This window comes from Betta splendens, chromosome 13, assembly GCF_900634795.4.
Source record: "Betta splendens chromosome 13, fBetSpl5.4, whole genome shotgun sequence".
Classification (NCBI taxonomy): Eukaryota; Metazoa; Chordata; class Actinopteri; order Anabantiformes; family Osphronemidae; genus Betta; species Betta splendens.
This window is the reverse complement of record NC_040893.2, coordinates 3,374,220-3,388,704: the sequence shown is the minus strand read 5'-3', so window position 1 is coordinate 3,388,704 and position 14,485 is coordinate 3,374,220. Positions and strand designations below refer to the sequence as shown.

Here is a 14,485-nt window from a genome sequence, read left to right as displayed (position 1 = left end):
CTTTAGTAACTAACCTGATTAAGAACACAGAATCACTGCGATAAAACTTATTTAATTCATGAAGTGCTGTAAATGCATGCACTAAGTGACTCTATGACAAAATTAACGTACAGACTAGATAAGCTGCATCCTCACAAACTATCAGAGATGACACATTAGGCAATAACACAACCTGTTGCACAAAGCAATAAATCTAGAAACACAAACAACCCCACAATCACTGCTGCATCTAATTTTAATTTTCCCTGTGACTATCTGAGTCTCTAATGATAACATACTGTAACAACTGTGGATAAAAACTACAACTAAAATATTGTAACTTATTAAAGAAAGTTCATATAAACCCACATACAACCAAACCTCTTGGAGGATAAAACACAGTCAACCACTGAGCATCAGGTGAAGCATTTGAACAGCAGAGTGAGTGAATTGGGAACTTTATTTTGAAATATTCTCTATACCTTTCCCTTTCCTTGTAAAATTGGAATATTTAAATTTAAATTAATTTTATTTTATTTTATTTGTATTTGTATTTGTATTTGTATTTGTATTTGTATTTGTATTTTTATTTGTATTTGTATTTTTATTTATTTATTTATTTATTTATTTATTTATTTATTTATTTATTTATTTATTTATTTATTTATTTATTTATTTATTTATTTTTAAGCTTTTGGCAGCTTTAAGGACTGAGTTATTTTCACCAATTCGACTTATTTAGTTGTTTTTTTTTTAATTTAGATATTTGTCTGAGTCTCAAAGTACTAAAGTGTGCAGCAAGGTGAGAACACAGATTCAGAGGCCTCTGGCTTTTTGGCTTTTGATAACGTCCATCGACACAGTTCATGTCTGGCAGCCTGCACTGTCTCAGTAGCCCTGCTTCAGCCCCAGCCTTCCTTGGCCATCTAGGTGGACTCTTGTTCCATCACTGGCTTTGCACATGTACATACCTCCCACACTGGAAGCAGTTCCCATTTTTTCCACAGCATCCTCGAGGAGTCCCTCCTCTCCTCATGGGAGGTCATCTGGTCCACCCTCCTGGTAGAATGTACATCACCTGGGGTGTGGCCATGCCTGGTGGTGTAGGTGGAGTCTGAGGCACGCTGGCTGGTTCAGCAGACACCATCCTCGTCTCTCCTTTCTCCCCTTCTTTTCGCCGCTGCTGGCGTGTTGCTTCTTTCACTGTCTTCTTTGCCTGCTTTTGACGCAGCTCAACAGCATGAATCACATGGTCAGTTATTTGTTCTAGTGACAAGTTGCACAGTTCCGCAGTGTCAGTCAGATCATTCTGTTCCGGTCTTGAAGGCCAGGGTAGATTTTGACGCTGTGCCCCTTTGACCAGCAAAGGAAGTCCATCAAAAACCTCATTTACCCGTCCGTCATCCACACACACTAATTCCTCATCTGACCTAGCCCAGAGTGATCTAACTGCTCTGTCACGCACATCACTTTCCCTGCAGGAATTTCCAATTGATATTTTCTGTTTTTAAACAAACATCGGGCAGTTCTAATAACTCATCCCTTTTAACTGCCCTGTCTGTCCCTTCTAGATCAGCTACTGAGTGAACTGGCTTCTTTGTCCTTCCAGGTTTTGTTTCTTCTGCATCCATCTGGGACACATCTGAAAGAGACTTAATTATAGTGATCTGATTAGATTGATTATTACAACATTGAGCCGTCTTTTTGCCCATCATTTTTGCACAGTTAATAAAATGCAACACCGCATTTTCTCGTTCCTGTTTAAGGCCTAACTTCACAGATTTGATCTCTGCACACACTGCCTCAGATCAAATGTCCCCTCTGTTGGCCAAGGTGACCTAGCCTTATGCGTCGGCTCATTCTATTTCTTCGAATACTTCTGAATCTACTGAGAAAAGAGAGGATGTTTTCTCATTAATCCTATATCTGGAGAGGAAAGCAACCGGCGAGATACATAATATGAATATAGGGCATATGTATAGGTATGTATATAACACACTTAAATGGACTGACCAGGAATGAATGTTAACGGACTTATTATACTTTTATTTTTTATCCTACTTAGTTGACTTATTTGACTTCCTGCTCTGGGCAGTAGTCACACGATGACTACTACGATGATCAAAACGTTCAAAAATGTAATCTACACAGCACTCACCTCACGGCTCTCCCCAGACTGTTCAAAAACAAACAAACACACACACAGACACTGAACAGCGAGGCTTTATCTCCCCCGTTACACACACTCTCTCTGCTCCAAAGGACGAAAAAGGAACGCATACTGTCAATTATTAACACCCCCTTAAGGTTTTTTACAGACACAGACTCAAATGTTATTACCTCGACACCTTAATTATTAACACCGCAACAACTTAACACTTATCACACTATCTCTAAATGCATCAACATATACCAAAACATATACTCAAGGTATGGTTCAGTGACCCCGCTCAATACCTGGGCCAAATTTTCCAGCGTCGACACAGAACTTACACAGCCTTAAATTCATTTTATCCGAATGCAGACTACAACGCCCATGCTTTAGATTTTCCAATCCGTCGCCTGCTTAAGTTAACCTACGTAACTTTTAAAGGTCAATAGGCCATGTAATTTTTCCCCAAGCGAAAGATAGCACATACACACAAAGCAGTTGGTTATGCAAAGCAGTTATTTACAGCAATATAAGCAAGCACAGGTAAATTCTCCACACAGATTCCCCACACAGATACTTTCTTTGAAGCAGCCAAATCAGAATTTAATGATCAGATTTCTCTAATCTTACCAACATTTGCTCACACTGTCACGAACACAGAGAATCGTCATGTAAAAGCGCTATTTACCTTTACTGATGACGATGGCCGTGCGTCCGTCCCAGTCCGGACAAATGTTGGTTCTGGACTCGGCTCCTTACACCTGCCCTTCGTGACTCCATTCTGTCGTGTAGTTCATGTTCTGACCTAGCTAGAGAGATTTCACACAGACTCAACTTTTATGCTCAAATTAACACATAAATTTATTACATAGAATGAAATAGTACAATCACAGAATAATCATAAGAGAGGTGGTGGCCAAATTCACCCACTTGTTCTTCTGCAGAAAGAACTGAGAGGTCGAAAAAGCTCAGCTGGGTGTCTGCAGCAGACCCTCTGCGAAGCACTCTAAGAACACTCCCAATGCCCACTTTTTAAAGCTGTGTTGTTTATGCAACCAGCGAGTGCCTACGTGTCCATCGAAAGTCCATGTTTACTCAGCTGCAGCAGTTTATTTGTTTTAGTGGCCAACCTGAAACCACGGTCAACATGGACATTGACATTTGTTGTTGTTGGGGGCCACAAACTATCGGCTCGCGGGCCGCAATTGGCCCACGGGCCGAGAGTCTGAGACCCCTGATGTACTGCATTTGCATTCCTGTAACCAGAAAAATGACACATGTATGCAGTGGTGGGTAGTATTGTTTGCCACAATGTATCTGAATTAATCTGACACTATATTGCAGATGTTTGTACCACATGACATATGTTTTTGTGTTGTGGGGAACTGGATTCACCTGAAATGGAAGTCCTCTAAACTAATTTGGGTGTGAGATAAAGTGTGTGGTTTAAATTGCATAGTTAATCACTGCTGTCACCATGATAAGGATAAAATAATAGGAGGATAAGGAGTTTCTGTTAAAACTAGTTGTCCGATGGTCATTTACCAGCCAGCTGAATAGATAGCAGTTTAATTGGCTCTAACTTTAATGGACATTTATCTGTCCATTGAGGTGGAAGTTTGTAGTGAATTTGATCATTGCTTATTGGAGAAATACAGAGAGTAGATGGATTCATGTATGTCCTCAGTTACTGGGGTTAGAGAGTTTAAACTGGGTTCGCAGAGTCGGGTGTTGCCTAAGAATGTTTATCCGTGCCATTCCTAAGGAAACATTAAAAATGTCACACTGACCTGGGAAAGGAACTAAGAGTCGCTGTTTTCTTTCCCAGCAACTAGGAGGTTGATGGTGATCCAGATGGATCTGGGAGCTAAACAGATAACATGGCTAATTGCCAGGTCTTTTGTTAGTATTCACGTAGGTTTATTCTCCCTAGAAATAAACATCTACACGTCCTTATTTGGACATGTGGAAAGATCTTAGGTAGTGGTTAAAAGCAGGCCTTCTCAGGTTGGGGTGTTCAGAGCGCTTCGCAGAGGGTCCTCTGGTAGCACACAGCCGACCTTTTCCGACCTCTCAGTTCTCTCTGCAGAGGAGCAAGCAGGTGAATTCGGTCTGTGCCTCTCTTGCTATTACTCTTTTGTAATCATTCTCTGAATGTAATAATTTGCCATATATAATAAATCTGTATGCTAGTGATTTAAACTTTAAAGTTGAGTCCGTGTGGAATATCTGCCGTGGTTGAAGTGTTAGAAACCAATGCAAAAACACTAAAACATCGTTTTGGAGCATCTCAGGCCATATGAACACTAGTTTAAACCACGGCAATTGCAAATGTGCTTTTAGGGTGTAATGAGCTGTTTTAAAGTAGCCTGGCCTCAGAACATGACCATTATAAGCTGTATTGTTAGAAATCAATGTAAAAATACTAAAACATCATTTTGAAGCTTTTCAGGCTATAAGAACAGTAATTTAAACCATGGCAATTGCAACTGTGCTTTTAGGGTGTATTGAGCTGTTTTAAAGTAGCCTGGCATCAGAACATGACCATTACAAGCTGTAATGTTAGAAACCAATGCAGTAAAACCCTAAAACATTGTTTTGGATCTTTTCAGGCCATAAAAACACTAGTTTAAACCACAGCAAGTGCAACTGTGCTTTTAGGCTGTTTTACAGTACCTTGGCATCAGAACACGACCATTATAAGCTGTAATGTTAGAAACCAATGCAGAAACACTAAAACATTGTTTTGGAGCTTTCAGGCCATAAGAATACTAGTTTAAACCACAGAAATTGCAACTGTGCTTTTAGGATGTATTGAGCTCTTTTAGAGTAGCCTGGCATCAGAATATGACCATTATAAGCTATAGTGTTAGAAACCAATGCAAAAACACTAAAACATCGTTTTGGAGCATCTCAGGCCATATGAACACTAGTTTAAACCATGGCAATTGCAACTGTGCTTTTAGGGTGTATTGAGCTGTTTTAAAGTAGCCTGGCATCAGAACATGACCATTACAAGCTATAATGTTAGAAACCAATGCAGAAACACTAAAACATCATTTTGGAGCGTTTCAGGCCGTAAGAATACTAGTTTAAACCACGGCAATTGCAACTGTGCTTTTAGGCTGCTTTACAGTAGCTTGGCATCAGAACATGAGCATTATAAGCTGTAATGTTAGAAACCAATGCAAAAACAATAAAACATCGTTTTGGAGCATTTCAGGCCATAAGAACATTAGTTTAAGCCATGGCAATTGCAACTGTGCTTTTAGGGTGTATTGAGCTGTTTTAAAGTAGACTGGCATAAGAACTTAACCATTATAGGCTGTAATGTTAGAAACCAATGCAGAAACACTAAAACATCGTTTTGAAGCGTTTCAGGTCGTAATAATAGTAGTTTAAACCACGGCAATTGCAACAGTGCTTTTTTGGCTGCTTTACAGTAGCTTGGCATCAAAACATGAGCATTATAAGCTGTAATGTTAGAAACCAATGCAGAAACACTAAAGCATCGTTTTGGAGCTTTTTAGGCCATAAGAACAGTAGTTTAAACCACGGCAATCGCAACTGTGCTTTGAGGTTGTTTTACAGTAGCTTGGTATCAGAACATGACCATTATAAGCTGTAATGTTAGAAACCAATGCAAAAACACTAAAACATAGTTTTGAAGCTTTTCAGACCGTAAGATTACTAGTTTAAACCACAGCAATTGCAACTGTGCCTTTAGGGTGTATTGAACTGTTTTAAAGTAGCCTGGCATCAGAACATGACCATTATAAGCCGTAATGTTAGAAACCAATGCAAAAACACTAAACATCGTTTTGGAGCTTTTCAGGCCATAAGAATACAATTTTTTATTAATTATTTAATTTTACTGCTAAAAGTAAATGTAAATGTCTGTTTCCTGGAGTCTATCCCAGATGCTCCCCAGACAACGACCCTGCCAAACTGCAAGGGTTGAGGAACAGTCACTGCATCTTAACCTGACCCGAACAGATTGTTCACTACCTATATAATAATATATGATATGATACATAAATATACTACAAATCCCCTCCTCATGGGCATTTTAATGCCCATCAATCTTGAAAGCGAGTGGCCAAGAAAGCTCCTCTTTGACTCATCATACTGCATTATATTAAATAGACATGAACTTCAACATTAAGATGAAAAAGCAAAGTTAAAGATTCACAAAACCTGTGGTGAATAGAACACCTAAGCTCTTCTTTCAGCTCCAACAGGTGATCCTCCCACGCTGCCTGTAAACAAGTACATTCAGTAACAAACCTCACAGTTTTCATTCTACATAAGTGTCCTTTTTATCACCACAGATTCTTCACAGACTCCACACCAACCACAGTCAATCATGAAGGTCTGTGATCCCACGTCATCCAGCATCTGCAATTCAGCTCATGCACGGGCAAATTCAAACATCAGTGTATATCAACGATGCAGCTATGGGCGGCGCTCCGCCCACACCCTATAGCCGTGTTGGTCAGCGCAGCCCCACAATATTAGGTGGGTGAGGATTGTTGGTGTAGCTGGAATTGCAATATTGGACTCTCCATCAGCTCCTTCGGCTCCATCGACTCCTCCTTCGTCCGTTACAGTTGTACTGGAAGCTGTGGCACTGCACCCTCTGCGTTATCCTAGGAACCTCATCTGATGCCCTGCCTTTCCGCTGGCGACCCAGTTGGCCAAGCTCGCCTTCACGTTGAACACAGAGTCCCTCATTTCTGGACCGTTCAGGGCTCCAGCACACTTCTGCTGCACCATCCTCAGACTGGAGCTCCAGCTGTGACCTGAGAGCTGATAGCTGAGAGGTAGAAAGATCTGCACTATAGTGCAGCATAACCATCCTACAGAGCTAGGGTTAGGGTTAGGCTGAATAGAACATATAGTTTGCTTTTTCGTTCCAGGTTGTCGCTGTAGAAATCAAAAGATCAGAGAATATAAAAACCCACAGTCGTAGCAGGTCATAAGAGACACCCTCCTCTGATACTGAAGTAACCTGTGGATGGAGGTTAAGAGTAGGAGAGAAGTTGGTTAGGAAAGAGGTTAGGAAAGAAAATTAGTTTAAGCGAGATGTTTATGCTGACACAGTTTCTCCACTGCTGCTCTGTGTATAGAGAAGTGTTGAAGTTGTTAATGTGAGCTTCCTGTGTACAACAACACACTGAGATGCAGAATGAGATGGTTAAACCCTCATTATATAAAATCAACAAAAATAAAACATCATTGACACGTGTCATGGTCAGTCCGTAGAGCATATACAGTATCAGTCAGTCATGTCATGAGCTCAGCGTTTTTGTCGTGCACGTGAGCTAAGAGAGTGACTCTTGCTCTATGAGAACTATAATTTAGAAAGGCTAGCCTGTGACCTTGTTCTGCTAAATGAGTCAGCAGTGTCACTCAGGGCCCCTCAGTGATCCAGAGTTTGATCTTATTTGTCCTCTTCTTTCCTGCAATGGAACAACACAGCTTTCCTGCGTATATTAATCATCTGTTTCACATAGAAACTTGGTTGATGCATTAAACACCATTTCGTTTCTATTGTCATTATCACATTTACACTTTCCTTTTCATTCACTCCTTGACTTCCCTTAACTCTTTTCCTCTCTCATATACCCTGCTCCTGTCACTTTTCTTATCACTCCACAATGAGTCCCGCTGTGAGATCCTACTCCTCTATAGCGCAAGCTATTTACAGTATATACCAAATCAAATTTTTGTGCCAACTCGACCACAACCTTTCCCCCATGGATTAAGTTCTCCAACTTGGGATAAAACACAACAGAAACAGAATAGTCCATTCTCACAGCAGATGCCACACACACAAGTTCCCCAGTTACTAGGGACCGTCATAAAGCAATAATCAAAACAATTTTTTACAATACATTTTTCCCCCCTCAATAGACAGATAACTGTCCATTGAATTTGAAGCCGATTAAATCATTAAATTAAGATGGATGGATAAAAGAATACTAGCAAAACCCTAAAAGTAATTTCCTACACTTATTTATCCTACGTATTTATCCTTACCGGGGACTATATCATCAAACCCTAAATAAAACTGAGTGAAATTAAGGATGATGTCAATAGAAGGAACAAGAATGTTTAGACCTTAATAACTACAACATCAACACAAACTAATCTCATTATGAACACAGAATCATTGCGTTGTAGGAAACCTTATTGAATTCAAGAAGCACTGCAGATGCATGCATAAAGTGACTTCATGACACAATTAACGTAAAGACTAAATAAGCTGAATCCTCACAAACTATCAGAAATGACAGATGGACATAACACAACCTAGTTAACTGTTGGAAACGCAAAGCTATACCCTAAAAATTCAAACAACCCCACAATTATTGCTACATCTAATTATAATTCCCCTGTGACTGTCAGAGTTTGTAGTGACAACGTAACAGCTGTGGACGATAACTGAAGTATTGTAACCTATTAAAGAAAGTCCATATAAACCCATATACAGTCAAACCTCTTGGAGGATAAAGCACCGTCATTGTTGCTACTCAGTCTCTTCCCCAGACCTCCTCCTTCTATGCCGTAAAGAACACCACAGCCCTGTCACATTTGTTTAAGGCCTGCAGACTGATGACATCTATGTTAACTGTTTAGCAAAAGAATGGAAGAAAAAATGAACTGAGACCTGGTTTACACATTTGCTAAATGTGTCTTCTGCTCTGTTGGAATATATTAATGATAGTGATGATAAGAACTAAGTGGAACCTCATCAAAACATGTCAAGATGTTCATTAAAACTGCAGCCTCGCTTAAACAGTAGTCGGACTGTGAAAATCCTAAATGTTGTGTAGTGAATTGTAGCTGCTTGCAGCGCCACAATCCATAGCATCACAATACAGTACTATAGAAGACTAAGCATTGTTGCAACAGTTACACCTTGCGGGTTCTGAATGGTTTGGTTTTTCTGTCTATTGGAGAACTGGCACAGTAGCAGTAAAAGACACACCTGGTTTTAGTCACCTTAAAGTTTGATGTTTTCTGTAACACATGATGCGTTATACTAGCTTACATACTGTAGGGATCAAACTGCTGTTTACTGTATGAGGGAAACATTTACACTCTCCTCAAATTCCCTTTTTAGCTGATTGACCTCCTCAGATACTTCACTCACTTTATGGTATGTGGGAGGCACTTCCTACAGTGTTGAGGCTTGTCTTGTAAAACTTTCTTACCTCTTCACATCAATAATGTGAATGAGTCATTACCAATATCATGAGACAACTGTCTACAGTTAGTGTTAGTTGGAGAGATGGAATGAGGCATGTCTCAAAGTCTGGTGCACACATTGTCTTCATCCACATACTTCACATTCACATTGTTTTTAACACCGTCAACCACTGAGCATCAGATGGAGCATTTGTCAGCAGAGTGATTGAATTGGGAACTTAATCTTGAAATAATCTCTATACCTTTGTCTTTCCCTTGCCTAGTAAAATTGGCATATTTTTAATTTTTGAATCTTTTGGCAGGTTTAAGGACTAAGTCATTCTCACCAGCCGACTTGTTTATTTTGTTTCCAAATTTTAGATATTTGTCTGAGCCTCAAAGTACTAAAGTGTGCATCAAGGTGAAGTCACAGATTCAGAGGCATCTGGCTTTTTGGCTTTTGATGGAGCCCATCAACAAAGTTCATGAATCCTGCAGGTGTCCAGTCCTCTCTAGTAACCTGCTGAGGGGCCTCCACATTGATCAGCGGACCCCTTTGGTCTAGGCACTCCTCGTGAGCCTCGTAGCCAAGCAAAGCAATGGCTTCTTACGTGACCAGTCTTCCCACAGCAGTAGCATCTCACGCCTCCTCTGTGGCTGCCTCCTGTTCCTCTGCCTTTGCCTGCAGAGAACCCTCCTCTCCTCATAGGAGGTCGTCTTGTCCACCCTCCAAGTAGAATGTACATCACCTGAGGTGTGGCCATGCCTGGTGGTGTAGGTGGGGTCTGAGGCACGCTGGCTGGTTGAGCAGAGACCATCCTCATCTCTCTTTTCTCCCCCTCTTCCCGCTGCTGCTGGCGAGTTGCTTCTTTCACTGCCTTCTTTGCCTGCTTCTGACGCAGCTCAACAGCATGAATCACATGCTTAGTTATTTGTTCTAGTGACAAGTTGCAAAGTCCCACAGTGTCAGTCAGATCATTCTGATCTGGTCTTGAAGGCCAGGGCAGATTTTGACGCTTTGCCCCTTTGACCAGCAGAGGAAGTCCATCAGAAACCTCATTTACTCGTCCGTCACCCACGCACACTAATTCCCCATCTGACCCAGCCCACAGTGATCTAATTGCTCTGTCATGCAGATCACTTTCACTGCAGGAATTTCCAATTGAAATTTTCTCTGTGTTTAAATAAATGTCGGGCAGTTCTGACAACTCATCCCTTTTCACTGCCCTGTCTGTCCCTTCTAGATCAGCTACAGGGTGAACTGGCTTCTTTGTTCGTAATGGTTTTGTTTCTTCTGCATCCGTCTGGGACGCATCTGAAAGAGACTTAGTTATAGAGATCTGATTAAATTGATTATCACCACATTGAGTCGTCTTTTTGCTCATCATTTTTGCACAGTTAATAAACAATTGCAACACTGCATTTTCTCATTCCCGTTTAAGGCCTCGCTTTACAGATTTGTTTTTTATCTTATAGGTTTTTATAAAACCCTGCATCTCTGCACACTGCCTCAAATCAAATGTCCCCTCTGACGGCCAGGGCGACGTAGATTTATGTGTCCGCTTGCTCCATTTGTGTGAGCATCTCTGAATTTCCTTCATCACCACCTCGACTGGAGACATGTTCCCATCCACAGATCTCATTATTGAATATGTACCTTTACTGAAGATACGATTTCAACCCCTTATTACCCCTAATTATACTTGTGACTGAACTAATCCCAATCAGTGTTCATAACTGAAGTAAGTTCCCTGTCTTTATAACCCATAGTTAGTGAAAAGCAACATAAATATTAAACAGTTAAATTGTAATTAGACGCTCTTCCTTTCTGGGTATCTTGGTTTTCCCTCTGTTTTAAGCAACTGTCCCGATAATCATTCCTGGTGTCTGTAGAGTTGATAAGTTTTGATTTGTTCTGAATAAACGAGTAAGTCTGATGCAAAGATAAACCAAACCACTGCAGAAACGCCCACTTCAGAGCAACTGCTGAAGAAAAATTATAAGCGTCTTATTGGAGCTGATCATTGTTTATACTACTAGGTTTACACAAAATCAGCATAATTGAAACACTTGATTTAATGTGATAGTGATGTCCCATGCTGTTCCTAACCCACATTAGGTCACAAATGGTGGTCTTGCTCATGAGAATGCAGCTGCTACAGCCGCGTAAGCAAAGAAGGACCTTTGATATAAATGGGGGAATTTTTATTAACTTTGCCCAAATAACCTAGTTAACCTAGAACCAGACAAAATGGAAACTGAAAATGAAAAAATAGAAGCTAAATCCCACCAATACACACTGACAGAAAGTATAACCAACAAAGCTGCAGACCACTACTAGTACACTAGCATGTACGTCGCATAAACCCCTTCTTGTGGTTCTATTCTCACCTAGTGTATTACTAACATTTATTCTCACCTAATACTAACCAGGCACTTATAGTCTATACATACATACATCTGATCTGAAAAGTTGTTGAAAACTCAGGGGAGGGCTGAGGCGGAGCCTCAGACAGATGGAGGCTCGAAAGTACTCTGTTTGTCTTTGTACTTCCAGTCTGATTCTGCTCTTAGAGAAGCACACGGCTGACGGCTCTGAGCCAATTTAGAAGCGTTAGCGTTACAGTAAAATTCCTTCCTCTTCAACCAACGTAGTAAACGTTTTGAAGTTTAGCTGCTGTCCGTTACAATAATAGTAATAATAGGAACAAAACTAAGGCTTTACTGCAGTCTGCCAACTATGTGTCATCATCTATGTCGCTCCAATCCACACTCACACACACACACACCCACACCCGAGCCTACTGCTAGGACTAGTACGACACACACACACCCTTGAGCTTAATGCTCTGAGCAGTAAAACACATACAGTACACACACACTCTTCTCTCTCTCTGAAGCGTAAACAACAGAAGAGGCACACGGCTGATGCCTCCACACCCACTTCAGAGACCGCGCCTCAATTCACAATTCCCCCCTTTTTTATTTTTTAATAAACAAAGCAGCCGCGGTCTTCACACATCGGGACCAGCTTGACCACTCCCAACCACAGTGCGGACACGTCGTCACAAAAAATGCACTAAAATACTCAGATTACGTCAAAAGATTATGAAAGTACAAAGAAAAGTAAACATGATTTAGGACAATAAAGTATTAAGCTACTACAAAATTAAAACTTTGTCGCCAACGTCTCCCCCCAACTATCCGAAAACACACGTATGAGGAGCGGGGATCTGTCTCTAGTCACACACACACACTCACTCACTCCCCCGCCCTCCTGCTCTCTTTTCCACTCTCCCTCACACACACACACACACACACACACACACACACACACACTCCTTCTGCACCGGAGGAGTAGAGGAACCGCTGTCAACCCAGCCTACTCAAATTTAAATTAGCAACAAGCAACTATTACGCCGTTTAACTTCACATACGTATATACACAAATACACACTTGATTAAACTTCATACACTATTGCCAGCACACTTCATCTTCATATGCATATCACAGAAAGCGCTTTTACCGGTTTCCCTATGTCTCTCAGGCCTCACAACTCATGAGAAAATCTACACTTGGATTGATCAGTCCCAAGCTTAATGTAGGTCTCCTCATACGCACATAAACCTACAGTGCCTTAAACCAAAATTTGATTGAATGTGTAGCACGAGGTCACACTCTATTTCCTAATGCACTGAGGCCGCACCGTAACCTGATGCTTGTTACGCACCCCCCCCTGTAAATTTGGTGTACGCTTTTGAAATGGCATAATATAGCTCCTACCCTATGAAAGAGTAAATAGAGAGTGTCCAGTCCAGTGAAAAAATGTGCATATATTTTGCCACTTCAGCTTTGTTGGGCCGAAGCCATCGGCATCAGTTATGGTACTTACACAGCCTTTATATATACTTTAACCAAATACAGACTTCAAAGCCCTTAATATTAGAGTGTCCAATCCGCGTCTGCCTTAAGTCAACATTTAAGTCAACGTCTAGAGGTCAATAGGCCATGTCATTTTTTATTTCCCCACAATGAAAGCAAAGCACAGCACACAAATAAAGCAGTTGATTAGTTATATTAATATACAGCAAATTATACAAGCAAATTCTCCACTGCCTCTCTCTGCTTATTCCCACACAGATTGTTTCCTAGAAATAGCCGAATCAGAATTTAGAAATTTCTAATATAACCAACATTTGCCCACACTGCCCCCAACACAGAGAATCGTAATGTAAGAGCTTAAGCGCATCTCACCTGTGGCCACCAGTGACGAGTCGTCTCGGGCTGAGTGCAGTCGGGCACCTGTCGGCTCCAGACCCGGCTTTTCCTGCCTGCTTGGAGTGACGCCAATTTCTGTCGTGTATTTCTATTCTCTTCAACCACGACAGAGATTTCACAAGAACTCAACTTTGAAGTTTAAATCAATAGCATACAAATTTATTATACATGACAAAGTAAAACAATCAGATAAAGATTACAAAAGAGTAATAGCAAGAGAGGCAGAGACCGAATTCACCTGCTTGTTCCTCTGCAGAGAGAACCGAGAGGTCGGAAAAGGTCCGCTGTGTGCTACCAGCGGACCCTCTGCGAAGCGCTCTGAAAACCCCAGCCTGTGAAGGCCTGCTTTTAACCACCACCTAAAATCTTTCCACATGTCCAAATAAGGACGTGTAGATGTTTTTCTCGGCTACTTGGAAAGTCCTGGCGCTGGGCCGTGTTATCTGTCCAGCTCCAGCTGCATCTGGCCGACCATCAACCTCCCAGTTCCTTTTCCAGGTCGGCGTGACATTTTGAATATTTCCTTAGGAACAGCTTGGATAAACATTGTTAACAACAACAGATTCTGCGAACACAGATTCTGCGAACCCAGTTTACGCAAACTCTTTCACCCCACCCCTCACGAACCCATCTACTCTCTGTACTTCTCTCATAAGCAATTATCAATTTTACTGCTAAAAGTAAATGTAAATGTCTGTTTCCTGGAGTCTATCCCAGATGCTCCCCAGACAACGACCCTGCCAAACTGCAAGCGTTGAGGAACAGTCACTGCATCTTAACCTGACCCGAACAGATTGTTCACTACCTATATAATAATATATGATATGATACGTAAATATACTACATTGTTTTGGAGCTTTTCAGGCCATAAAACACTATGT

The 14,485-nt window shown here is 41.1% G+C and overlaps 1 long non-coding RNA gene across 1 annotated transcript in view; it reads right to left on the bottom strand.

Annotated features, from left to right (window-relative positions):
- LOC129604975 (uncharacterized) overlaps positions 1–14,232 on the bottom strand; it is a 72,618-nt gene extending 58,386 nt beyond the window's left edge. The window contains exon 1 of the long non-coding RNA XR_008696391.1: positions 13,581–14,232. This is a non-coding gene — a long non-coding RNA (uncharacterized LOC129604975). The remainder of the gene's footprint in view (positions 1–13,580) is intronic.
- Positions 14,233–14,485: the final 253 nt, after the last annotated feature.